The 25,746-nt window shown below is 46.7% G+C and overlaps 1 protein-coding gene across 3 annotated transcripts in view; it reads right to left on the bottom strand.

Moving 5' to 3' along the window:
• LOC138675358 (lebercilin-like protein) overlaps positions 1 to 15,193 on the bottom strand; it is a 69,607-nt gene extending 54,414 nt beyond the window's left edge. For 2 of the 3 annotated variants that reach the window (XM_069763483.1, XM_069763485.1), the window contains exon 1: positions 14,964 to 15,193. The gene's annotated coding sequence lies outside the window, so the exon portion shown is untranslated. Of the gene's footprint in view, positions 1 to 14,656; positions 14,928 to 14,963 lie in introns of those variants that run through there. The other variant, XM_069763484.1, reaches the window with a different exon arrangement.
• Positions 15,194 to 25,746: the final 10,553 nt, after the last annotated feature.

Genomic DNA, 25,746 nt, shown 5'->3' with positions numbered 1-25,746 from the left:
CATACTCGGCTCTGCTACATCAATATGGACTGAATGTCATACTCGGCTCTGCTACATCAATATGGACTGAATGTCATACTCGGCTCTGCTACATCAGTATGGACTGAATGTCATACTCGGCTCTGCTACATCAGTATGGACTGAATGTCATGCTTGGCTCTGCTACATCAATATGGACTGAATGTCATACTCGGCTCTGCTACATCAGTATGGACTGAATGTCATGCTTGGCTCTGCTACATCAATATGGACTGAATGTCATACTCGGCTCTGCTACATCAATATGGACTGAATGTCATGCTTGGCTCTGCTACATCAGTATGGACTGAATGTCATACTCGGCTCTGCTACATCAGTATGGACTGAATGTCATACTCGGCTCTGCTACATCAATATGGACTGAATGTCATACTCGGCTCTGCTACATCAATATGGACTGAATGTCATGCTTGGCTCTGCTACATCAATATGGACTGAATGTCATACTCGGCTCTGCTACATCAATATGGACTGAATGTCATACTCGGCTCTGCTACATCAATATGGACTGAATGTCATACTCGGCTCTGCTACATCAATATGGACTGAATGTCATACTCGGCTCTGCTACATCAATATGGACTGAATGTCATACTCGGCTCTGCTACATCAATATGGACTGAATGTCATACTCGGCTCTGCTACATCAATATGGACTGAATGTCATGCTTGGCTCTGCTACATCAGTGAGGACTAAATGTCAAACTCTGTTTTAATACTTATTATAACCGATGTCTCCATCCGCTATTTTGCCATAAGAAACTCATTGCATTTCATAGTTCAGGACCCCAAACTGTCCTGACCCCGGCTGACCCCGGCTGACCCCGGCTGACCCCAGGTAGTGCACCTCTTGCCTTCCTAGGTGATAGGCGCGTACTAACGAGACACTACAACCCCCATCCTCTGTTACCTGCGCTCCGTGCGCTTCCTACCAACAGTTTCCAACAGATGTTTCACTGGGAAAAAAAAAAAAATCCTGTATCCTGTTGCCATGGAGACAGGAAACCTAAGCATCTGCAGTGCAGTGCATGCTGGGAGATGTAGTTCCTAGAGGCAGGACTCCATCTTGTGGCCAGATAAGATGCCGGTATATAGCACCGCACTGCGAGTCGCCTTGTACCCCGCTTTGGTATATGGCGACGCCGAGAAATTCATATCGAATTTTCTATTAAATATTAAAATAAATAATCACTATCCACAAGTGACAAACGTGCGAATGTGCGGATTTCTCCCTGATCGGATCGACCACCGCTGACGGGAGCATTTTTTTTTTAACCCTTTCACTTTTTCATTTTTAGACCTTCAGTCTTTCCTCTTCTTTTTCCCAGAGCCATGACCTTTTTTTATTTTTCTGTAAACATAGGCGGACTTGGTATTCTGCAGCACTGGTTGTAGTTTTGAATGACGCCGTCCATTTTGCCGCATCTGAATAACAAGGGAAAACATTTCTTTTTTTTTTTTTTTTTTTGGGGGGGGGGGGGGGGTACATATGATGTATTCATCACCTTATATCAACTGAAAAATGGCAATTCTGGTACTTTCAATTTTATTTTCCCATGGCATTCACTATAGGGGTTATTTAATTGGATATTTTCATAGATTGCAACGATGATAAGTATGGATATTTTTGGAAAAAAAATTTTTTAACTGGGAAGAGAGAACCAGGATTCAAACTTTAATATTTTTAAACATTTTTTTAATTATTTTTTCCTTTCCTTTACTTTTAGGGGACGTATACAGTATGCAGTAGATGACATCCTTTGAAGCCCAGTAAGTGGTTTCATAGGTGCATCAAGATGGCGGCAAACCAGCAGCAGATAGGCACCAGGATCTTTCCATTTACAGGTGCTTCTCACTAAATTAGAATATCATCAAAAAGTTCATTTATTTTAGTTCTTCCATACAAAATGTAAAACTCATATATTATATAGAGTCATTACACACAGAGTGATCTATTTCATGTGTTTATTTCTGTTAATGTCGATGATTATGGCTTACAGCCAATGAAAACTCAAAAGTCGTTATCTCAGTAAATCAGAATAATTAACAAAAAACACCTGCAAATGCTCCTAAGTGTTTACAAAGGTCCCTTAGTCTGTTTCAGTAGCTCCACAATCATGGGGAAGACTGCTGACCTGACAGATGTCCAGAAGGCAGTCATCGATACACTCCAGAAGGAGGGTAAACCACAAAAGGTCATTGCTAAAGAAGCCGGCTGTTCAGAGTGCTGTATCCAAGCATATTAATGGAAAGTTGAGTGGAAGGAAAAAGTGTGGTAGAAAAAGGTGCACAAGCAACCGGGATAACAGCAGCCTTGAAAGGATTGTTAAGAAAAGGTCATTCAAAAATTTGGAGGAGATTCACAAGGAGCGGACTGCTGCGTATACTGCGTATTCAAGAGCCACCACACACAGACGTCTCCAGGACATGGGTTACATGTGTCACATTCCTTGTGTCAGCCACTCATGACCAATAGATAACGCCAGGACCTGGGCCGAGGAGAAAAAGAACTGGACTGTTGTCAGTGGTCTAACGTGTTGTTTTCAGATGAAAGTAAATTTTTCATTTCATTTAGAAATCAAGGTCCCAGAGTCTGGAGGAAGAGTGGAGAGACCACAATCCAAGCTGCTGGAGCTCTAGTGTGAAGTCTCCACAATCAGTGATGGTTTGGGAGCCATGTCATCTGCTGGTGTAGGTCCACTGTGCTTTATCAAGACCAAAGTCAGCGCAGCCGTCAACCAGGAAACTTTAGAGCACTTCATGCCAACAAGCTTTTTGGTGATGGAAATGTCATTCTCCAGCAGGACTTGGCACCTGAAGACACTGCCAAAAGTACCAATACCTGGTTTACAAACAACAGTATCACTGGGATTGATTGGCAGCAAACTCTCCTGACCTTAACCCCATATAGAATCTATGATAGAGAATCCATGGGGTATTGTCAAGAGGAAGATGAGACACCAGACCCAACAATGCAGACGAGCTGAAGGCTGCTATCTTCATGAAAATGACTCAGGAAATACGTCTCAGGCATTGTGGTCACCTGAAATCCCGTGTGCATCAAGCAGCAAATGCATTGCCCATTGAATTCAGCCCAGGCAATGGGTCTCTCACAGAAAATATACTCAGTATTCTCTCTTCCACCCTCTGAGGCTTGAAACTCCAAGGTATGCTCCATGACTGTGGGGAGCATTAGTTTAACAGGCGCCCCCATTTCCTCCTTTCTTGACTCGGACAGTCTCTTGAAATATGCCCCCATCCACGTCAGGTTAAACACTCTCACTTGCTTTCCACTGATGGGCTACATACACGGTGAGAAGGGGTTTGCAAGTAGCAACTTTCCCGCTCTGACCTCCTCTCACGTGAGGAGGGTTGGCAGCGGGGGTCCCCTTGATGCTGCACACCTCACCTCACATGTCCCAAATCTCTTGAAGTATATCCCGCACCCAGCTCAGTACAGGTTGACACAGGGGTGAACACTTCATAACTCTGGACCATGGCGGAAAGAACAGGGGTCTCTCTCTCTAAGATTCTAACTTCGGCTCCAACCTCAAGGAAGCTCAGACTGGGATTCAGGTGTAGGCGCTACTGTAAGATCTGCTTCAGAGAGGGATCCTTCAGTCCAGCAATGAGTTGATCCCGCAACACTTTGTCCAAGAGACTAAGTCCTTGGTGCCCATCTTGGGTCTACTTGGTGATATGGGCCTTCACTTTCTGCAATGTATAAACATACTGATCTATGGTCTCACTTTCCCTTTGGACCCGATGGAACAACCGTATGCGAAGGTGCCCTAGGTTTGTGGTGTCACCAGGCATATCCTCCAAGATTTTTATCACCTTAACCACAGTGTCACAATCCCTAGGTGGGCAGTACATAACCATCTGTTGGGCCTCTCCATCAAGGGTTAGGAGAACTAACTCGGCCTGAACAGAAGGGGTAAGTGGATACATGAGCAGCATGCTTTTCAGCCTCTCTACCTTGTCCCACAGCAACACGCTGCTCTCTGTGAACTTGGGAAGGTTGCTAAGCATATCCCCCAAGGGTATATTTGCCTTCCCGGGCTCTGTCCAAGACTGGTCATCCATCTCTGTGTCTGAATCTTGCATCCTGCCGACTATGCCAAATTTAATGCAGGTGTCTGGATGCAATGAGCAGAGATTACGAGTTGGAAACAGTCAGGGTCTGATATTATTTTTTTTATGTACAACAGTAACTTTAAACAATTAGTATTAATAACTATGCAATTTACCAGTAGAAGGAATAACAAGTTTAGAATAACCAAGAAAGTCTTTCACCATTTAACGTTAGTGTCCTTTTCACAAAGATGGTGTGCCCAGTCTTGGGTGACACTACGTGAGCTCCCACTCGAAGCTCTGGCCTCAGCGGGGGGTCACTGGGTTTTCTCGCAAGGAGGCAAGTCTCTTCCTGACGTAGTCTATTAAAGCCCATTGAGCCTCCCCTGCACCAACCAACCTCCTCCCAACCTGTACTCCTAATCCCATCCAACCCTGGTACTGTAGATGATAGCTGGAAATGTCGTCCCTGCTCACTCGCACTGTCCCTCCACAGAGGTGTGCTTCTCCTGTCCCAGTCTCTGCACGGCTCTTCTTGGCTTGACCGTCGGCGGAAGTCTGTCAGGTGCAGGGACTAGAGGTCTGGGCCTCAACTCTTGACAGGCATAGTCGGGCCTCGGAGATTTGACCAGCGCAGGGCTCAGATTCCGGCTCTGACCAATGTAAGCTGTACTTGGGAAAGGCTTCTGGGGATCCGGACCTTGACAGGCGGTGAACAGACATGGGTGGCACAGACTCCCCGCTGAGGCCTGTCATGTTGGTCTTAGCAGTGTCTCTGGAGCACGTCTGCCCCCATCCGTTCCTTGGCGCCAAATCTCCTTGTGGTTGGGCATGCAGAGCTTTTATATGTTGCTCCCCCTGCAAATCGTACAGCACACTTTGGTTCCACTTGATTTTGGCTGGGCGCTACTGAGACAAGGGGATCGGCCCGGTGGTGCAGCTATCTACCATGCCAATATGCTGTTATCTTATGCAAGCTAAGTAACCCTTTGTTATCTGGATGTACTCCTGATGAACCCCTTTTCATTAGAAGGGGAGAAACGCGTTGAGTAGAAAAGGGATATGCATATTAACTTCTGTATGAAATAGAAGGTGGTTTATGGATCTGGTCAGCACGTGTGTCACAACAAACAAGTATGGGGGGACGGCGTGTGGCTACTCTGCATTGATTATCTATTGAGAGCTGCAGTTTGATCCCTTTTATGGCTGTATGGGATATGCTTGACATTACAGCAAATACATCTTCCCTATTGTCATCACAGCATCTGGTGACCGTAATACATACAGTGGGGCAAAAAAGTATTTAGTCAGTCAGCAATAGTGCAAGTTCCACCACTTAAAAAGATGAGAGGCGTCTGTAATTTACATCATAGGTAGACCTCAACTATGGGAGACAAACTGAGAAAAAAAAATCCAGAAAATCACATTGTCTGTTTTTTTTAACATTTTATTTGCATATTATGGTGGAAAATAAGTATTTGGTCAGAAACAAAATTTCATCTCAATACTTTGTAATATATCCTTTGTTGGCAATGACAGAGGTCAAACGTTTTCTGTAAGTCTTCACAAGGTTGCCACACACTGTTGTTGGTATGTTGGCCCATTCCTCCATGCAGATCTCCTCTAGAGCAGTGATGTTTTTGGCTTTTCGCTTGGCAACACGGACTTTCAACTCCCTCCAAAGGTTTTCTATAGGGTTGAGATCTGGAGACTGGCTAGGCCACTCCAGGACCTTGAAATGCTTCTTACGAAGCCACTCCTTCGTTGCCCTGGCGGTGTGCTTTGGATCATTGTCATGTTGAAAGACCCAGCCACGTTTCATCTTCAATGCCCTTGCTGATGGAAGGAGGTTTGCACTCAAAATCTCACGATACATGGCCCCATTCATTCTTTCATGTACCCGGATCAGTCGTCCTGGCCCCTTTGCAAAGAAACAGCCCCAAAGCATGATGTTTCCACCACCATGCTTTACAGTAGGTATGGTGTTTGATGGATGCAACTCAGTATTCTTTTTCCTCCAAACACAACAATTTGTGTTTCTACCAAACAGTTCCAGTTTGGTTTCATCACACCATAGGACATTCTCCCAAAACTCCTCTGGATCATCCAAATGCTCTCTAGCAAACTTCAGACGGGCCCAGACATGTACTGGCTTAAGCAGTGGGACACGTCTGGCTCTGCAGGATCTGAGTCCATGGTGGCGTAGTGTGTTACTTATGGTAGGCCTTGTTACATTGGTCCCAGCTCTCTGCAGTTCATTCACTAGGTCCCCCCGCGTGGTTCTGGGATTTTTGCTCACCGTTCTTGTGATCATTCTGACCCCACGGGGTGGGATTTTGTGTGGAGCCCCAGATCGAGGGAGATTATCAGTGGTCTTGTATGTCTTCCATTTTCTAATTATTGCTCCCACTGTTGATTTCTTCACTCCAAGCTGGTTGGCTATTGCAGATTCAGTCTTCCCAGCCTGGTGCAGGGCTACAATTTTGTTTCTGGTGTCCTTTGACAGCTCTTTGGTCTTCACCATAGTGGAGTTTGGAGTCAGACTGTTTGAGGGTGTGCACAGGTGTCTTTTTATACTGATAACAAGTTTAAACAGGTGCCATTACTACAGGTAATGAGTGGAGGAAAGAGGAGACTCTTAAAGAAGAAGTTACAGGTCTGTGAGAGCCAGAAATCTTGATTGCTTGTTTCTGACCAAATACTTATTTTCCACCATAATATGCAAAAAAAATGATAAAAAAAAACAGACAATGTGATTTTCTGGTTTTTTTTTTCTCAGTTTGTCTCCCATAGTTGAGGTCTACCTATGATGTAAATTACAGACGCCTCTCATCTTTTTAAGTGGTGGAACTTGCACTATTGCTGACTGACTAAATACTTTTTTGCCCCACTGTATATAGCTAGAACTAGATCACATATGTATTTTTAGTCTCTTTGTGACATCCCTACCTGTTGTTTATATCGTCTTGCCTAAATAATAATCTTTATGTATATATATAAGAAGTAAGGGACACAGACTACCAAGTCAGGTGAGACCCTTAGATTTAGTTAGATATTTTACTGACATATTCATGTCCTTCCAAGCTATCCATATTTAATTATTGTTTGAGTGAGATTTTCTCTCCTGACCCTATTCAGGGCATAAAAGGGATAGCAGGGCTAGCCGACGAGGAGCGGGGGCGCCACGGCGCAGGATAATAGGGTGCCAACCTCCGCTGGCAGGTAGGGAGTATTGAGAAAGCGTAGGGTTTGGCACCACCCGGCCTTTCCTATAGTACGCTTGCATCTATTTGGTGATGGTGTTGTCAAGTGCACATTTACGGTTTTAATATATATTAATAAAGGATAAATTTTAGGATATTTTTCTTTTTTGGGGGGGATTTTTTTCTGTGAGTCTAGTTTGATTTACCCCAAGTGTATACTTTTTGACTGTGAGATATTGATTTTGGCTGGCCAGCAGATGGCAGCCTCTCTTCATCAATGGCACATCCTGTAAGAGTTTTCATGAGATGTCATGGCTTCTTGTTACAGTTGAACCACTTCAGTCGCTCCTGTTAGAGGAAGGTGACGGCTGTGTAAGGGTATGTGTCCACCTTCAGGATGTCCGGCGGTTTAGTCGGAGCGGCAAACCCGCTCTGCTCCCTTCTGGGACACGATGATGCCGGATGTGTTCATAGCACACATCCGGGATCATCGCACCCCACACATAGGGCCCTGTGTTATTGCAGCACCCCAGAGTACTGGTCGTTGCAGTAATGTCGCTCTGCCACTAAGGGGAGTGATGTTATGTCTGATTGCACTAAAGGAGTTCACCTGACCAGGTATCACAGTCACACATTACACTTCACACTCCGGCCACCAGGGGGAGCAAAAGACACTATGTATTAGGCCACTCCTCACACTTTGGTAAAACTGGGGGTTGGACAGCAAGTTAGGGAGAACGCAGCCTGGGAGAGCTCCAGGGAGGACCTGTCAGGGGTGGGTTCCTGGCAGGTGCCTAGCAGAAAGGACAGAACGTACGGAGCCGCGCCTGCACTACTAAGGAAGGACACGAAGCAAAGGATATTGTGGTGAAGTGAGAAACGAAATCGCAGCACAAGGAGATATTCAGTAGGAGTCGTGCCCTGTGATCGGCAACATCCTACTGAGGCGCGTAGCCGGTGGTCGGAACGCCGAGGAAGTAACAGATTTCAAGCATTACTTCAAACAGCGGCAGGACAGTTGATTTTAGGTTGGCTGTCTACCATACATCACTTAAGCAGACATAGGGGGCAAAGTTGGAGAGGGGCGTCTCTAGGGTCCCAGAATAGCTCAGAGCCTTCCCGTCAAACGGGTGCGTCCTATCCAGATAATAAACTTGGGGGACGGAGAGAAAGAGAAAGAACAAATAAGAAAGTTGTGAGGACTATCCCGAATGCTCAGCAGGGAAGGACTACAACACACACAATTAACAGTAAAAAGAAAGCATTTGCACTACTAAAGCAGGATGGCACCATTGAAGCTCTAAAAAACTATAGGGAGAAAAATACTTTATCTAAAAAACTAATTAAAGCTGCCAAAAAGGAAACAGAGAAGCACATTGCTAAGGAGAGTAAAACTAATCCCAAACTGTTCTTCAACTATATCAATAGTAAAAGAATAAAAACTGAAAATGTAGGCCCCTTAAAAAATAGTGAGGAAAGAATGGTTGTAGATGACGAGGAAAAAGCTAACATATTAAACACCTTCTTCTCCACGGTATTCACGGTGGAAAATGAAATGCTAGGTGAAATCCCAAGAAACAATGAAAACCCTATATTAAGGGTCACCAATCTAACCCAAGAAGAGGTGCGAAACCGGCTAAATAAGATTAAAATAGATAAATCTCCGGGTCCGGATGGCATACACCCACGAGTACTAAGAGAACTAAGTAATGTAATAGATAAACCATTATTTCTTATTTTTAGGGACTCTATAGCGACAGGGTCTGTTCCGCAGGACTGGCGCATAGCAAATGTGGTGCCAATATTCAAAAAGGGCTCTAAAAGTGAACCTGGAAATTATAGGCCAGTAAGTCTAACCTCTATTGTTGGTAAAATATTTGAAGGGTTTCTGAGGGATGTTATTCTGGATTATCTCAATGAGAATAACTGTTTAACTCCATATCAGCATGGGTTTATGAGAAATCGCTCCGGTCAAACCAATCTAATCAGTTTTTATGAAGAGGTAAGCTATAGGCTGGACCACGGTGAGTCATTGGACGTGGTATATCTCGATTTTTCCAAAGAGTTTGATACCGTGCCGCACAAGAGGTTGGTACACAAAATGAGAATGCTTGGTCTGGGGGAAAATGTGTTTAAATGGGTTAGTAACTGGCTTAGTGATAGAAAGCAGAGGGTGGTTATAAATGGTTTAGTCTCTAACTGGGTCGCTGTGACCAGTGGGGTACCGCAGGGGTCAGTATTGGGACCTGTTCTCTTCAACATATTCATTAATGATCTGGTAGAAGGTTTACACAGTAAAATATCGATATTTGCAGATGATACAAAACTATGTAAAGCAGTTAATACAAGAGAAGATAGTATTCTGCTACAGATGGATCTGGATAAGTTGGAAACTTGGGCTGAAAGGTGGCAGATGAGGTTTAACAATGATAAATGTAAGGTTATACACATGGGAAGAAGGAATCAATATCACCATTACACACTGAACGGGAAACCACTGGGTAAATCTGACAGGGAGAAGGACTTGGGGATCCTAGTTAATGATAAACTTACCTGGAGCAGCCAGTGCCAGGCAGCAGCTGCCAAGGCAAACAGGATCATGGGGTGCATTAAAAGAGGTCTGGATACACATGATGAGAGCATTATACTGCCTCTGTACAAATCCCTAGTTAGACCGCACATGGAGTACTGTGTCCAGTTTTGGGCACCGGTGCTCAGGAAGGATATAATGGAACTAGGAAGGTGAGATGGCTCCCCAGCCATCTCACCTTCCCCTCAGAACTGTTCCTCCACATACAATCCTTTTTATCCAGACACACACGGCCACATCATGTCCTATCCTGCTCCCACCTTCTAATGATCTGTCTGTTACTCCTCATTGCTGGTGACATATCCCCAAATCCCGGCCCTCCCCAATTCATCCCCACACTCGTTTCTAACCCCCTGCCACGATCCTCTGCACGTTTTCCCAACCACGACAACCTCATACCCATTCATCCAGCCCCCACTCCCCAGCTCCCCCTACCTGGAGCACTATGGAACGCACGCTCCATCTGCAACAAACTGACATTTATCCATGACCTCTTCATCACCAACAAACTCTCCTTCCTCGGCCTCACTGAAACCTGGCTCACCCCCTCTGACTCGGCCTCTCCAGCTGCGCTCTCCTATGGCGGATTCCACCTCTCTCACACCCCTCGCCCCAGCAACAAACGCGGTGGAGGAGTTGGCTTGCTCCTGTCCGACACCTGCTCCTTTACTCCAATCCCGCTACCACCCTCCGCTACTCTTCCCTCGTTTGAGGTGCACTCTGTCCGCATCTATTCCCCCTCCAACCTCCAGCTGGCTGTCATCTACCGCCCCCCAGAACTAGCCATCTCCACCTTTCTCGACCACTTCACCACCTGGCTACTTCATTTCCTCTCTGTTGACATCCCCACTATCATCATGGGTGATTTCAATGTCCCCATTGACACTTTCACCTCAGCTACCTCTAAACTTTTATCACTGACTGCCTCCTTTGGCCTCACTCAATGGTCCTCTGAGGCCACTCACAAAGATGGCCACACGCTGGACCTCATCTTCACCCGCCTCTGCTCCCTTACTAACCTCACTAACACACCCCTCCCCCTGTCTGACCACAACCTACTGACATTCTCGTCCCTCTCCTCTCCTAGTGTGCAACCCCCACTCCACAAACTCACTCACCCTCGCAGAAATCTCAAACATCTCAACTTACAATCACTCTCTGAGTCCCTTCTCCCTCTCACAGACATAGCCTCCCTTCTTGACACAGATGCTGCTGCCACTTTTTATAACACCACAATAACAACAACACTCGATTCGGCCGCCCCACTCATGCATAGTAAAACTCGTACAATTAACAGGCAGCCCTGGCTGACCAGCCTGACCAAAGAATTGAGACGGGCTTCCAGGATTGCTGAGCGGAGATGGAAGCGATCCCACTCTGCCGACCACTTCACTGCATACAAGCAGTCCCTCGCCAGCTTCAAGTCTGCGCTCACTGCCGCAAAACAAACTTACTTCTCATCCCTCATATCCTCCCTGTCCCACAACCCTAAACAGCTTTTCAACACTTTCAATTCTCTACTCCGTCCCCCCGCACCTCCTCCCTCCCCCCTCATTTCTGCTGATGACTTCGCCTCTTTCTTTAAACAGAAGATCGATACGATCAGAGAAAGCTTTGGCCCACAGCGCCCACTGCCCCTCTTAGCTGCTCAACCCTGCTCCTCCAAAACCAGCTTCTCCACCATGACAGAAGATCAGCTCTCCACCCTCCTGTCAAGATCACACCTCACCACCTGCACGCTTGACCCGCTCCCATCCCACCTCATCCCTAACCTTTCCACGGTCTTCATCCCAACCCTAACACACCTCTTCAACCTCTCACTCACAACAGGTGTCTTTCCCTCATCCTTCAAGCATGCCAAGATCACACCCATCCTCAAAAAGCCCTCCCTCGACCCATCCTCTGTGTCTAGCTATCGCCCGATATCTCTTCTCCCTTATGCCTCCAAATTGCTGGAGCAACACGTCCATCTTGAACTGTCCTCCCACTTCTCCTCCTGCTCCCTCTTTGATCGGTTACAATCAGGCTTCCGTTCCCATCACTCAACTGAAACTGCCCTAACTAAAGTCACCAATGACCTACTAACTGCCAGGAGCAAGCGACACTACTCTGTCCTCCTTCTCCTGGACTTGTCTTCTGCCTTTGACACTGTAGACCACTCCCTTTTGCTACAAATCCTCTCATCCCTTGGCATCACAGACTTGGCCCTTTCCTGGATCTCGTCATATCTGACAGACCGAACATTCAGTGTCTCCCTCCCCCACACCACCTCCTCACTTCGCCCCTTGTCAGTCGGTGTTCCTCAAGGCTCTGTTCTAGGACCCCTACTCTTCTCCATCTACACTTTCGGCCTGGGACAGCTCATAGAATCCCACGGTATGCAGTACCATCTCTACGCTGACGACACGCAGATCTACCTCTCCGGACCTGACCTCTCCTCCTTGCTTACCAAAATCCCGCACTGTCTGTCTGCCATTTCAGCCTTCTTTTCTGCTCGCTTTCTACAACTGAACATGGACAAAACAGAATTCATCATCTTTCCCCCATCTCACTCTACCCCTCCACCAGACCTATCCATCATTGTCAATGGCTGCTCACTATCCCCAGTCCCACACGCCCGGTGCCTCGGGGTGATCCTCGACTCTGCCCTCTCTTTCAAGCCACATATCCAAGCCCTTGCCTCCTCCTGTCGTCTCAAACTCAAAAATATTTCCCGGATCCGTGCTTTCCTTGACCGCAACACTGCAAAAACGCTAGTGCATGCCCTTATCATGTCCCGCCTCGACTACTGCAACCTCCTACTCTCTGGACTCCCCTCTAGCACTCTGGCACCACTCCAATCCATCCTACACTCTGCTGCCCGACTAATCCACCTGTCCCCCCGCTATTCCCCAGCCTCTCCCCTGTGTCAAGCCCTTCACTGGCTTCCTATCGCCCAGAGACTCCAGTTCAAAACCCTCACACTGACATACAAAGCCATCCACAACCTGTCTCCTCCATACATCTGTGACATGGTCTCCCGGTACCTACCTACACGCGACCTCCGATCCTCCCAAGACCTCCTTCTCTACTCCCCTCTCATCTCTTCTTCCCATAACCGCATCCAAGACTTCTCCCGTGCTTCCCCCATACTCTGGAACTCTCTACCCCAACACATCAGACTTGCGCCTACCATAGAAACCTTCAAAAAGAACCTGAAGACTCATCTCTTCCGACAAGCCTACAGCCTGCAGTGATCCTCAACCTACTGAACAGCCGCACAGCCAGCTCTTCCCTCTCCTAGTGTATCCTCACCCACCCCCTGCAGACTGTGAGCCCTCGCGGGCAGGGTCCTCCCTCCTTATGTACTCGTGTGCCTTGTTATCTGCTCATGTTTAATGTATTTGTCTATATTTGCCCCGTATTCACATGTAAAGCGCCATGGAATAAATGGCGCTATAAAAATGTATAATAATAATAATAAAATAAAATAATAATAACTAGAGAGAGTACAAAGGAGGGCAACAAAATTAATAAAGGGGATGGGAGAACTACAATACCCAGATAGATTAGCGAAATTAGGATTATTTAGTCTAGAAAAAAGACGACTGAGGGGCGATCTAATAACCATGTATAAGTATATAAGGGAACAATACAAATATCTCGCTGAGGATCTGTTTATACCAAGGAAGGTGACGGGCACAAGGGGGCATTTTTTGCGTCTGGAGGAGAGAAGGTTTTTCCACCAACATAGAAGAGGATTCTTTACTGTTAGGGCATTGAGAATCTGCAATTGCTTGCCTGAGGAGGTGGTGATGGCGAACTCAGTCGAGGGGTTCAAGAGAGGCCTGGATGTCTTCCTGGAGCAGAACAATATTGTATCATACAATTATTAGGTTCTGTAGATCTGGGGATTTATTATGATGGAATATAGGCTGAACTGGATGGACAAATGTCTTTTTTCGGCCTTACTAACTATGTTACACAGGCGCTAGTTGGTAGGCACTGATTTCCACCTGCAAAGGGAACTCTGGATGTGCCTTCGGACCGGCCGGACTCAGCCAGCCCAGTTAGCAGTGCTCTGGATTGCGGATCCCGAAGTCTTCAGTAAAAAGGTAAAGAGACTGCAACCCTGTGTCCTCGTTATTAACTGCGCCTCACATCATCGCCACCTACACTACTGGGAAGTCCTGGGGATATACTTCACCTGTAGGAAGGTATACCATCTAGCTGCCATTCCATCACCCCAGCGGACCCCTAAGCAGTGTCGGTCACCCTGACCAAATACCACAGGTGGCGTCACGAACCCTTGACAAACTACCATCACCCCTTTTATTGGACTCCCCTTAGCAGGGTCACGGACCGGGTCCAGCCACCGTGACAACCCCAGTACCGAGACAGAGAGGACCGGTACCGAGTAACCCACGGCCCTGTGTCTGGGGGCGCTTCATTATACCGCCGCAAGGTATACGGACATGCTGCGATCTTAAAAGACGCGCAGCATGTCCGGAGTCGCAGGGCCGCCGCGTGCGTGTTACCACGCATAGTGGAGACGGGATTTCATTCAATCCCCTCCACTATGCTGTAACATCTGGACGCTGCGTGTTTGATGCTGCGTCTCTATGCAGCGTTAAACACGCAGTGTTTACTGCACGTGGAAACATACCCTAAGAGGGAGAACAAGATCGGGTATACTTTTCTCACGCCGGTTCCGGAACTACCGGGACTGTCACCAATGTTGAAGGGGGAAAATTTTCAGACAAGGACCGACCTTTGCATGTGACTGCGGTAGGCGGGATCGTGTTAAAAAGCGCTGTGCGCGGGAAAAGAGACAGAGTCCAGGTGGGAAAGCTAAGCGGACAGTTGGGTGCAGTGTCGGCTGTGAAGACAGAGCATCCCTTTAACGCAGGCCGACTTGACGGAACCCCTGCGTACCGGTCCACTGCAGGTGGACGATTGACTGCCAGTTCCCCGCTATCCTCCGTGCCAGGAGGTGACTCAGACTTGAAACCAGAGACTGTAACGTGCTCAGCACAGTGGGAAGTAGGTGACTAGGCCAGAGCCTCTTAGCCGGGTACCTGTATACACTGCCGAGCAAAGCCTTGTTCCGGTGGTTCTTTGTACTGGACTGAGCACAGTGTTTGGCATCCATGAGTGCAGGAACTCCCCGCACCCTTCAAAGACTCTTCACCCGCTCCGTGGATTGGATCCCTGTCCTCTACAGACACCTCCGAGACGTCACGTGCCGCTGTTGTCAGTGCCACCATTGGAGAACCGAGACGCTGCAATCAAGAAGACTACAGACTGATAAGTTTTATTGCCTTTGTTTCTTCCTATTGAACTATCGTTCGATCCTGCCCTGCCCAATTCCAGCTCCCAGTTCTGCCCTACTTCCTAATACATCCCCGCGTCCTACCACTCCCTGAGTATACGTATTGTTAATAAACCTGTTAACTCATGATCTGCCTCCTGTCCGTGACGACATCTCACGTTCCTGCGATTTCTACAGCTATATAGCACAGCCATCATCTGCCATGTTTACAGCGGCTCAGCTCCAGAACTTACCAACACTCCCTATGTCAGGAAGGGGCTATGCTCACTCTAAAAGGACCTGAGGCGCTGGATTATCAGACATTCTAGATTACTAGATGTTCGTAGAAATGTACATCCTCATACCTTCCCCCGGCTATTTTGAGGCATAGTTGCATAAGTTTTGCCTCCTTTCAGGTGCCTTTCGAGGGACAGTCCTGTAAAGAACAGGACTGTTGTGACGTACCTCAGATTATACTGTACATATGTGTAAATTTTGACCACGGCCCTTTCTTTCTACCCTGGCACGAGGAGTTGTCAGAGGGGCGGTGGCAGCAAGGGACATTTAGCAGACTGCAGGGCATAGACCCAAATCCGGGACTGTCCGTTGCATCCGGGACAGTTGGGACTAGAGATGAGCGGATTGTTTCACGGGAGGCCATGAATCTCTAACCTTCCGGTGTCCCCGGGCGCGGCTTTTGATCACCCAGGACTGGCGGGACGTCATAGGTGCATCCTGCTCATCTCTAGTTCGGATCTGTGGATTTATTTTTTTACTAATTAATTCACAGTCGGAGCCACCAGAACTTTCTCATCTTTATGTACAGTTGCTTCACTATAGAACATTTGGCTTTAAGTGTTTTTTATATTGCTCCAAATTTAATTGATGCAGTATTTTTACATGTGTTTTTTTTAGGCTCCACATAGAAGCCCCTACAGAAAAAAAGCAGCAAAACTGCACAGTTCAGCAGCGTCTTTAGATGCACAGAAGATGCAGTTTTTATTAAATCACATCCACTTTGCTTGGACAGTTAAACACAGCAGAAATTTTGTAGAAAAAAGCATCAGAAAATATGCAGCATTTATACTACATATGAAACATGGCCTAAATGTCCAAGCAAATTGGATGTGATTTCATGAAAACTCCGTCCTCGATGTGTCTAAAGATACTGCTGCACTCTGCGGTATTATGGGCCCCACATAGTCCTCCATACAGTATAATGGACCCCATATTGTCCTCCTTAGAGTATTATGGGCCTCATGTAATCCTCCATGAAGTATTATGGGCCCTACATAGTCCTCCATACAGTATTATGGGCTCCATATAGTCCTCCATACAGTATAATGGGTCCCACATAGTCCTCCATACAGTCTTACGGATCCTGCATAGTCCTCCATACAGTATTATCCGCTCCACATAGTCCTCCATACAGTAAAAAGGGCCCCATATAGTCCTCCATAGAGTGTTATGGGTCCCACATAGTCTTCCATAAAGTATTTGGACCCCACATAGTCCTCCATACAGTATAATGGACCCTATATAGTTCTCCTTACAGTGTTATTGTCCCCACATAGTCCTCCATACTGTATTATGGGCCCCAAATTGTCCTCCATACAGTATTATGGACCACACATAGTCCTCTACACAGTATAATGGGCCCCATATAGTCCTCCTTACAGTATTATGGGCCCCACATAATTCCCTATAAAGTATTTTGGGGTCCACATAGTCCTTTGTACAGTATTATGACCTCATATAGTCCTCCTTACAGTATAATGTGCACCATATAATCCTCCATACAGTTTTATGGATCCCATATAGTCCTCCATACAGTATTGTGGAGCCCACATAGTCCTCCATAAAATATTATCACCCCCTGACGTTGGCAGACGCTGAAACGTGCATTAGGATGGATGCATCCACAGCACAGCTTATGACAGTTTTCATCTTACAGTAGGTATTACTCTATTGTATTATGTGCAGCAGTAGTACAAATCTCTAGACTATTATTGCCTTTTTTTCCTCACTTGAGTAAGTACACTCTGGCCGCTCCAGCACATGTACTATCACTATGTGCACTGACACTTTAATTATCCTATTAATTCTGCTTTCACTAGATATACCTGCTGTTGTCTCTCACATTGCATATCACTTGATCTATATTTGCATTTAACAATGAGTATTTTTGTTTATATCAAATATGCACACATGCACTTTCCAATTGCCATTTTGTATATACGTTTCTCCCGTGATTTATTGTTACATCTTAACTTCAGCTGTATCTTCCGTGTTTAGCTTCCTTTTTACTGGTGTTTTGATCCCACTTGCACCTTATTTCAATGTTATTCTATAATTAATAAAATTATAATTTTTTCACTCATTTTGGGCCCTTTCTATTCGGAGCTCTCCTTTTGCTGTCATTATTATGGCCCCATATAGTCCTCCTTACAGTATTATGGGCCCCATATTGTCCTCCATATAGTATAATCCGTCCTTTCCTCAACCCCCAATCTACTAAAATGCTTGTGCATGCCCTCATCATCTCCCGCCTTGACTACTGCAACATCCTTTTCTGTGGCCTCCCTGCTAACACCCTTGCACCTCTCCAGTCCATCCTTAACTCTGCTGCCCAACCAATTCATCTCCTCACTACTCCTCCACTTCCCCCTCAGCAAATCTCTTCACTGGCTCCCATTCCCTCAGCGTATTCAGTTCAAATTACTAATACTGACCTACAAAGCCATCCATAACCTGTCTCCTCCATATATCTCTGAACTAATCTCCCGATATCTTCCCTCACGTGATCTCCGGTCCTTCCAAGACCTCCTTCTCTCCTCCACACTTATTCGCTCCTCATCCAACCGCCTCCAAGACTTCTCCCGAATAGCCCCCATCCTCTGGAACTCTCTGCCCCAACACGTCCGACTATCAACCACAGTCGGATCCTTCAGACGGAACCTGAAAACTCATCTCTTCAGGAAAGCTTACAGCCTGCACTGACACCGCTGCTGCCTCATCACTATCGAAGCTACCGCCTCACCAACACCGGAGCTACCGCCTCACCAACACCGGAGCTACCGCCTCACCAACAACGGAGCTACCGCCTCACCAACACCGGAGCTACCGCCTCACCAACACCGGAGCTACCGCCTCACCAACACCGGAGCTACTGCTTCACCAACAACGGAGCTACCGCCTCACCAACACCGGAGCTACCGTCTCACCAACACCGGAGCTACCGCCTCACCAACACCGGAGCTACCGCCTCACCAACACCGGCGGAGCTCCTGCAACCCTCAACCTACTGTCTCCTTCCCCATAATCCTGTAGAATGTAAGCCCACAAGGGCAGGGTCCTCGCCCCTCTGTATCAGTCCGTCATTGTTAGTTTGTTTACTGTAAGTGATATCTGTAATTTGTATGTAACCCGTTCTCATGTACAGCACCATGGAATCAATGGTGCTATATAAATAAATAATAATAATAATAATATAATGGGCCCCACATTAAAAATAAATAAATGCTAACCTCTCCCCGTTCCCCTTCTGCTGCCATCTCTCCAGGATACCTATTCATTTGAAAATACAATGTCAGATGAGGTGCCCAGTGCAGATTCCCCCCTGGCTCACAGGCCCCATAGCGGCTGCGTGGCTTGCTGCCATTGGTGGTACCCCAGTACTGTGGGGTCATTACCTGCAAGGTATCATCAAGTATAGAAAATTCTCTCATGCTTGTCAATGGAGGCTGTGGCTCATAGCATTAGCTGATGCCTATAATGATGCAAGTTGTAAGTTTGATTCCACAGAGTGTAATCCAGGACAGTTTGGAGCTTTGTTATGATCCTTGTACAGTGATATCATTGTGTTTATTACCTCTGTTCTGTGACATCACTGTTATCAAATTATGTATATGCAGCGCCCCAGAGACCTGGTCATTGCAGTATGGCCCCAAGGCGAGTAGCGGTACGTCCGATGGCACTAAAGAGTTCTCCTGACCAGGTATCACCAGAACACATTACACTTCACACTCCGGCCACTAGGGGGAGCAAAAGGCTTTATTTATTGGGCCACTCCTCACACTGGTAAAACTAGGGGCTGGGGAGGAAGTTAGTCAGAAGCTGACTGGGTTGGAACCAGGCAACATCCTGTGGCAGGGGGTGTTGCGGGGAGAAGACACAGGGGGGTCCCTGTCAGGCGTGGGAACCTGGCAGGTGCCTAGCGACAGAACAGAACGTTACGGAACCGCGCCTGCACACCCTGCGGCGGTATCCTAAGAAAGAGATAAGAAGGGAAGGATATTGTGGAACAGTGTAAATGAGATCAAAAACAAAGGAGAGCCAGTAAGAGTTGTGCCGAGAGAGGAAGGCAACATCTTACTGAGGCGCATAGTCGGTGGCCGGATCACCGTAGGAGTAACTGACTTCAGGCCTTACTTCAAATTCCGCTGGACAGTTGATTTTAGGTTGGCTGTCTACCTTTTACACCTATGAAGATATAGGGGGCAACATTGGGAGAGGGGCGTCTCTAGGGTCCCGGAAGACCTCCAAGCCTTCCCGTCAAACGGGTGGCGTCCTAGCCATACTTTATCTGGGGGACGTTAGAAACTAGCAACATCTGGAACCAAAGAACGAGAGAGCGAGAGAAAGCTGTAGAGAACGAACGAAAGAGAACAGCAGTTGTGAGGACTATTCCGAATGCTCAGCAGGGTAGGACTACAACACACAGGCGCTATTGGTAGGCAACGATTTCCATCTGCGAGGGAAACTCTGGATGTGCCCATCGGACCGGCCGGTCTCTGATAGCCCGGTTGAACGTGCTCTGGATTGAGTATATTGAAGCCTTCAGTAAAGAGGTAAAGAGACTGCAACCCTGTGTTCTCGTTATTGTCTGCACCTCACACCATCACCATCCACCTTACTGAGAAGCCCTGGGGATATACTTCACCTGTGGGAAGGTATACCATCCAGCTGCCATTCCATCACCCCAGCGGATCCCACAGCAGCGTCGGTCACCCTGACCGAACACCACAGGTGGCGTCACGAACCCCTGACAGACTGTACTACCATTTCCATTGGACGCCCCTTAGCAGGGTCGCGGACCGGGTCTAGCCACCGTGACAATTGCAGAACTGAAGGAGAAGGGACCGGTACCGAGTGACTTGTGGGCCTGTGTCTGGGGGCGCTCCATATATTGTCTCTGTACTGTGATATCACTGTGTTTATATTTGTAACTTGATATCACTGTGTGTATTATCCCTGTACTGTGACATCACTGTGTGTACTATCTCTGTACTGTGACATCACTGTGTGTATTATCCCTGTACTGTGACATCACTGTGTGTACTATCTCTGTACTGTGACATCACTGTGTGTACTATCTCTGTACTGTGACATCACTGTGTGTACTATCTCTGTACTGTGAATTCACTCTTTTAATTTCCCCTTGCTGTATTGTGACATCACTGTGTTTATTTTCCCTGTACTGGGATCTAAATGGTAATGTTTCTCCCTGTGGAGAGTGACATGCCTGGCATGCCAGTATAAGGAGGCTTATAAGCCATGCCATGCTCCTCTGGGAAATTAAATATGCAAATTGCCACTTCAAAAAGGAAAGTATTTGAACTCTAATGCCACCTATTTGAAGTAGCAATTCGACCCTTTAACGAGTCTTGCCATATGACTAAAGGTACCATCACATTTAGCGACGCTGCAGCGATCTAGACAACAATGCCGATCGCTGCAGCGTCACTGTGTGGTCGCTGGAGAGCTGCCACACAGACAGCTCTCCAGTGACCAACGATGCCGAAGTCCCCGGGTAACCAGGGTAAACATCGGGTTACTAAGCGCAGGGCCGCGCTTAGTAACCCGATGTTTACCCTGGTTACCAGTGTAAATGTAAAAAAAACCAAACACTACATACTTACATTCCGGTGTCTGTCCTCCGGCGTTCTGCTTCCCTGCACTGTGTAAGCGCCAGCCGTAAAGCAGAGCGGTGACGTCACCGCTGTGCTTTACGGCCGGCGCTCAGTCAGTGCAGGGAAGCTGACGCCGAGGGACGCGACAGACACCGGAATGTAAGTATGTAGTGTTTTTTTTTTTTTACATTTACACTGGTAACCAGGGTAAACATCGGGTTACTAAGCGCGGCCCTGCGCTTAGTAACCCGATGTTTACCCTGGTTACCAGTGAAGACATCGCTGAATCGGCGTCACACACGCCGATCCAGCGATGTCAGCGGGTGATCAGCGACGAAATAAAGTTCTGGACTTTCTGCTCCGACCAACGATGTCACAGCAGGATCCAGATCGCTGCTGCGTGTCAAACACAACGATATCGCTAGCCAGGACGCTGCAACGTCACGGATCGCTAGCGATATCATTGTTAAGTTGTTCAGTGTGAAGGTACCTTTAGGATAAAAGCCAAGCCAGAATCTCAATTTGCAGACACAAAGGGCAATAGCCTAAAACATTGTTCTGCAAATTGAGATTCTGGTTAGGCTTCTATCCTAAGTCATTTGGAAAGGCTTGTTGAAGGGTCGATATTAACTTTAAGGATTGCTACTTCTCTAAAGAGGCAATTTGCATATTTTCCCTGTACTGTGACATCACTGTTTTTATTATCTCTGTACTGTGACATCACTGTGTGTATTATATCTATACTGTGACATCACTGTTTATTATTGCTGTACTGTGACATCACTGTTTATTATCTCTGTACTGTGACATCACTGTTTATTATTGCTGTACTGTGACATCACTGTGTGTATTATCCCTGTACTGTGACATCACTGTGTATATTTTCCCTGTACTATGACATCACTGTGTGTATTATCCCTGTACTGTGACATGACTGTTTATTATCCCTGTACTGTGACATCACTGTTTATTATCCCTGTACTGTGACATCACTGTGTGTATTATCCCTGTACTGTGACATCACTGTGTGTATTATCTCTGTACTGTGACATCGCTGTGTGTATTATCTCTGTACTGTGACATCACTGTGTTTATTATCTCTGTACTGTGACATCACTGTGTATATTTTCCCTGTACTGTGACATCACTGTGTGTATTATCCCTGTACTGTGACATCACTGTTTATTATCCCTGTACTGTCACATCACTGTGTTTATTATCCCTGTACTGTGACATCACTGTGTGTATTATCCCTGTACTGTGACATCACTGTGTATTATCCCTGTACTGTGACATCACTATGTTTATTATCTCTATACTGTGACATCACTGTGTGTATTATCCCTGTACTGTGACATCACTGTTTATTATCCCTGTACTGTCACATCACTGTGTACATTATCCCTGTACTGTGACATCACTGTGTACATTATCCCTGTACTGTCACATCACTGTGTACATTATCCCTGTACTGTCACATCACTGTGTACATTATCTCTATACTGTGACATCACTGTGTTTATTATCCCTGTACTGTGACATCACTGTGTTTATTATCCCTGTACTGTAACATCACTGTGTATATTATCTCGGTACTGTGACATCACTGTGTGTATTATCTCTGTACTGTGACATTACTGTGTACATTATCCCTGTAGTGTGACATCACTGTGTTTATTATCTCTGTACTGTGACATCACTGTGTTTATTATCCCTGTACTGTGACATCACTGTGTACATTATCCCTGTACTGTGACATCACTGTATTATCTCTGTACTGTGACATCACTGTGTTTATTATCTCTGTACTGTGACATCACTTTGTTTATTATTCCTGGAGCAGAACAATATTGTATCATACAATTATTAGGTTCTGTAGAAGGACGTAGATCTGGGTATTTATTATGATGGAATATAGGCTGAACTGGATGGACAAATGTCTTTTTTCGGCCTTACTAACTATGTTACTATGTTACTATTATCCCTGTACTGTGACATCACTGTGTACATTATCCCTGTACTGTGACATCACTGTATTATCTCGGTACTGTGACATCACTGTGTGTATTATCTCTGTACTGTGACATCACTGTGTTTATTATCTCTGTCCTGTGACATCACTGTGTTTACTATCCCTGTACTGTGACATCACTGTGTTTATTATCTCTGTCCTGTGACATCACTGTGTGTATTATTTCTGTACTGTGACATCACTGTGTGCATTATCCCTGTATTGTGACATCACTGTGTGCATTATCTCTGTACTGTGACATCACTGTGTATTATCTCCGTACTGTGACATCACTGTATGTATTATCCCTGTACTGTGACATCACTGTGTTTATTATCTCTGTCCTGTGACATCACCTTATCTATTATCTCTGTCCTGTGACATCACTGTGTGTATTATCTCTGTACTGTGACATCACTGTGTGTATTATCCCTGTATTGTGACATCACTGTGTGCATTATCTCTGTACTGTGACATCACTGTGTGTATTATCCCTGTATTGTGACATCACTGTGTGCATTATCTCTGTACTGTGACATCACTGTGTGTATTATTTCTGTACTGTGACATCACTGTGTGTATTATCCCTGTATTGTGACATCACTGTGTGCATTATCTCTGTACTGTGACATCACTGTGTGTATTATCTCTGTACTGTGACATCACTGTGTGTATTATCCCTGTATTGTGACATCACTGTGTGCATTATCTCTGTACTGTGACATCACTGTGTATTATCTCTGTACTGTGACATCACTGTATGTATTATCCCTGTACTGTGACATCACTGTGTTTATTAGCTCTGTCCTGTGACATCACCTTATCTATTATCTCTGTCCTGTGACATCACTGTGTGTATTATCCCTGTACTGTGACATCACTGTGTGTATTATCCAGGGCCGCCATCAGGGCATTACAGCCCTTACTGTTGTATGGGGCCCGGAGATCAGGAGGACAGAGGAGGGCCCGGCAATGCTGGCTGCTCGGGCCCCGCCCCCTTTTGCTTCAGCTGAGCAGCTCACCGAGAACCAGAGGCAAGGGGGCCAGTCACCGTCACCCATCACTTATTAACAGTAAGGCTTCTTTACTTTTCACAACTGTGTGCACGGTGCAGCATCTCCCATCTCCTGTCTTCTTCCTCCTGCTCCTCCTCCCGGCTCGTCCTGTCTGCCACCTGCTATTGCCTTCTTCTCCCTGCACTGCACACACACTTCCAGCCTGTGCAGGACAAACAGCGTCTGCACACTGGTGGCTGGAGGGAAGCTGTGTGCAGGACCTCAATCACCCCCTGAACAGGAGGTAAAGAATGGTCTGAATGTGTCCGATTGTTTAGGAGAGTAAAGAGGGGAGGCAGGGGCTGCAGTCAGAGACTAGAAGCAGTGATTTACTGACTGTGACCCCGGAGCTTTGTGCTATCTGGTTGGTGTAGGATTCTCATCCACACACAGCACCGACCAGAGAGCTCAGAGCTGGGGAACACTGGCACTAATCACTAGCTGTATTCTCTGACAGGCTGCCTCATGTCATTGATCCTGAGCCCAGTGAACACTTTATTCACATAAACTGTACCTGTTGCATTTAACACACAGGTAAAATGCATAGACACATAATACATACATGTATAGCATATCACCAGGGCATTACTGACATGAGAGAGCATCGCCGCAGGAGCACGGCCAGGTAAGAGGAAAGATTTTTTTATTTTTATTGAAAGCGGCAAGCCCGGGGCAGAATGGGAGACACGGGGGGAACAATGGAGACACAGGGGGAAGTATGGAGACACGGGGGAAGTATGGAGACACGGGGGAAATATGGAGACACAGGGGGAAGTATGGAGACACAGGGGGAAGTATGGAGACACAGGGGGAAGTATGGAGACACAGGGGGAAGTATGGAGACACAGGGGGAAGTATGGAGACACAGGGGGAAGTATGGAGACACAGGGGGAAGTATGGAGACACAGGGGGAAGTATGGAGATATGGGGAAGTATGGAGACACAGGGGGAAGTATGGAGACACGGGGAAATATGGAGACACAGGGGGAAGTATGGAGACACAGGGGGAAGTATGGAGACACAGGGGGAAGTATGGAGACACAGGGGGAAGTATGGAGACACAGGGGGAAGTATGGAGACACAGGGGGAAGTATGGAGACACGGGGAAGTATGGAGACACAGGGGGAAGTATGGAGACACAGGGGGAAGTATGGAGACACAGGGGGAAGTATGGAGACACAGGGGGAAGTATGGAGACACAGGGGGAAGTATGGAGACACAGGGGGAAGTATGGAGACACGGGGAAATATGGAGACACAGGGGGAAGTATGGAGACACAGGGGGAAGTATGGAGACACAGGGGGAAGTATGGAGACACAGGGGGAAGTATGGAGATATGGGGAAGTATGGAGACACAGGGGGAAGTATGGAGACACAGGAGGAAGAATGGAGACACGGGGAAGTATGGAGACACAGGGGGAAGTATGGAGACACAGGGGGAAGAATGGAGACACGGGGAAGTATGGAGACACGGGGGGGAACAACGGAGACACACGGGGAAGTATGGAGACACAGGGGGAAGTATGGAGATATGGGGAAGTATGGAGACACAGGGGGAAGTATGGAGACACA

The sequence above is a fragment of the Ranitomeya imitator genome, chromosome 4, assembly GCF_032444005.1.
Source record: "Ranitomeya imitator isolate aRanImi1 chromosome 4, aRanImi1.pri, whole genome shotgun sequence".
In the NCBI taxonomy this organism is placed as follows: Eukaryota; Metazoa; Chordata; class Amphibia; order Anura; family Dendrobatidae; genus Ranitomeya; species Ranitomeya imitator.
The sequence above is the reverse complement of the archived record's forward strand: the minus strand, read 5'-3'. Positions and strand labels throughout refer to the sequence as shown.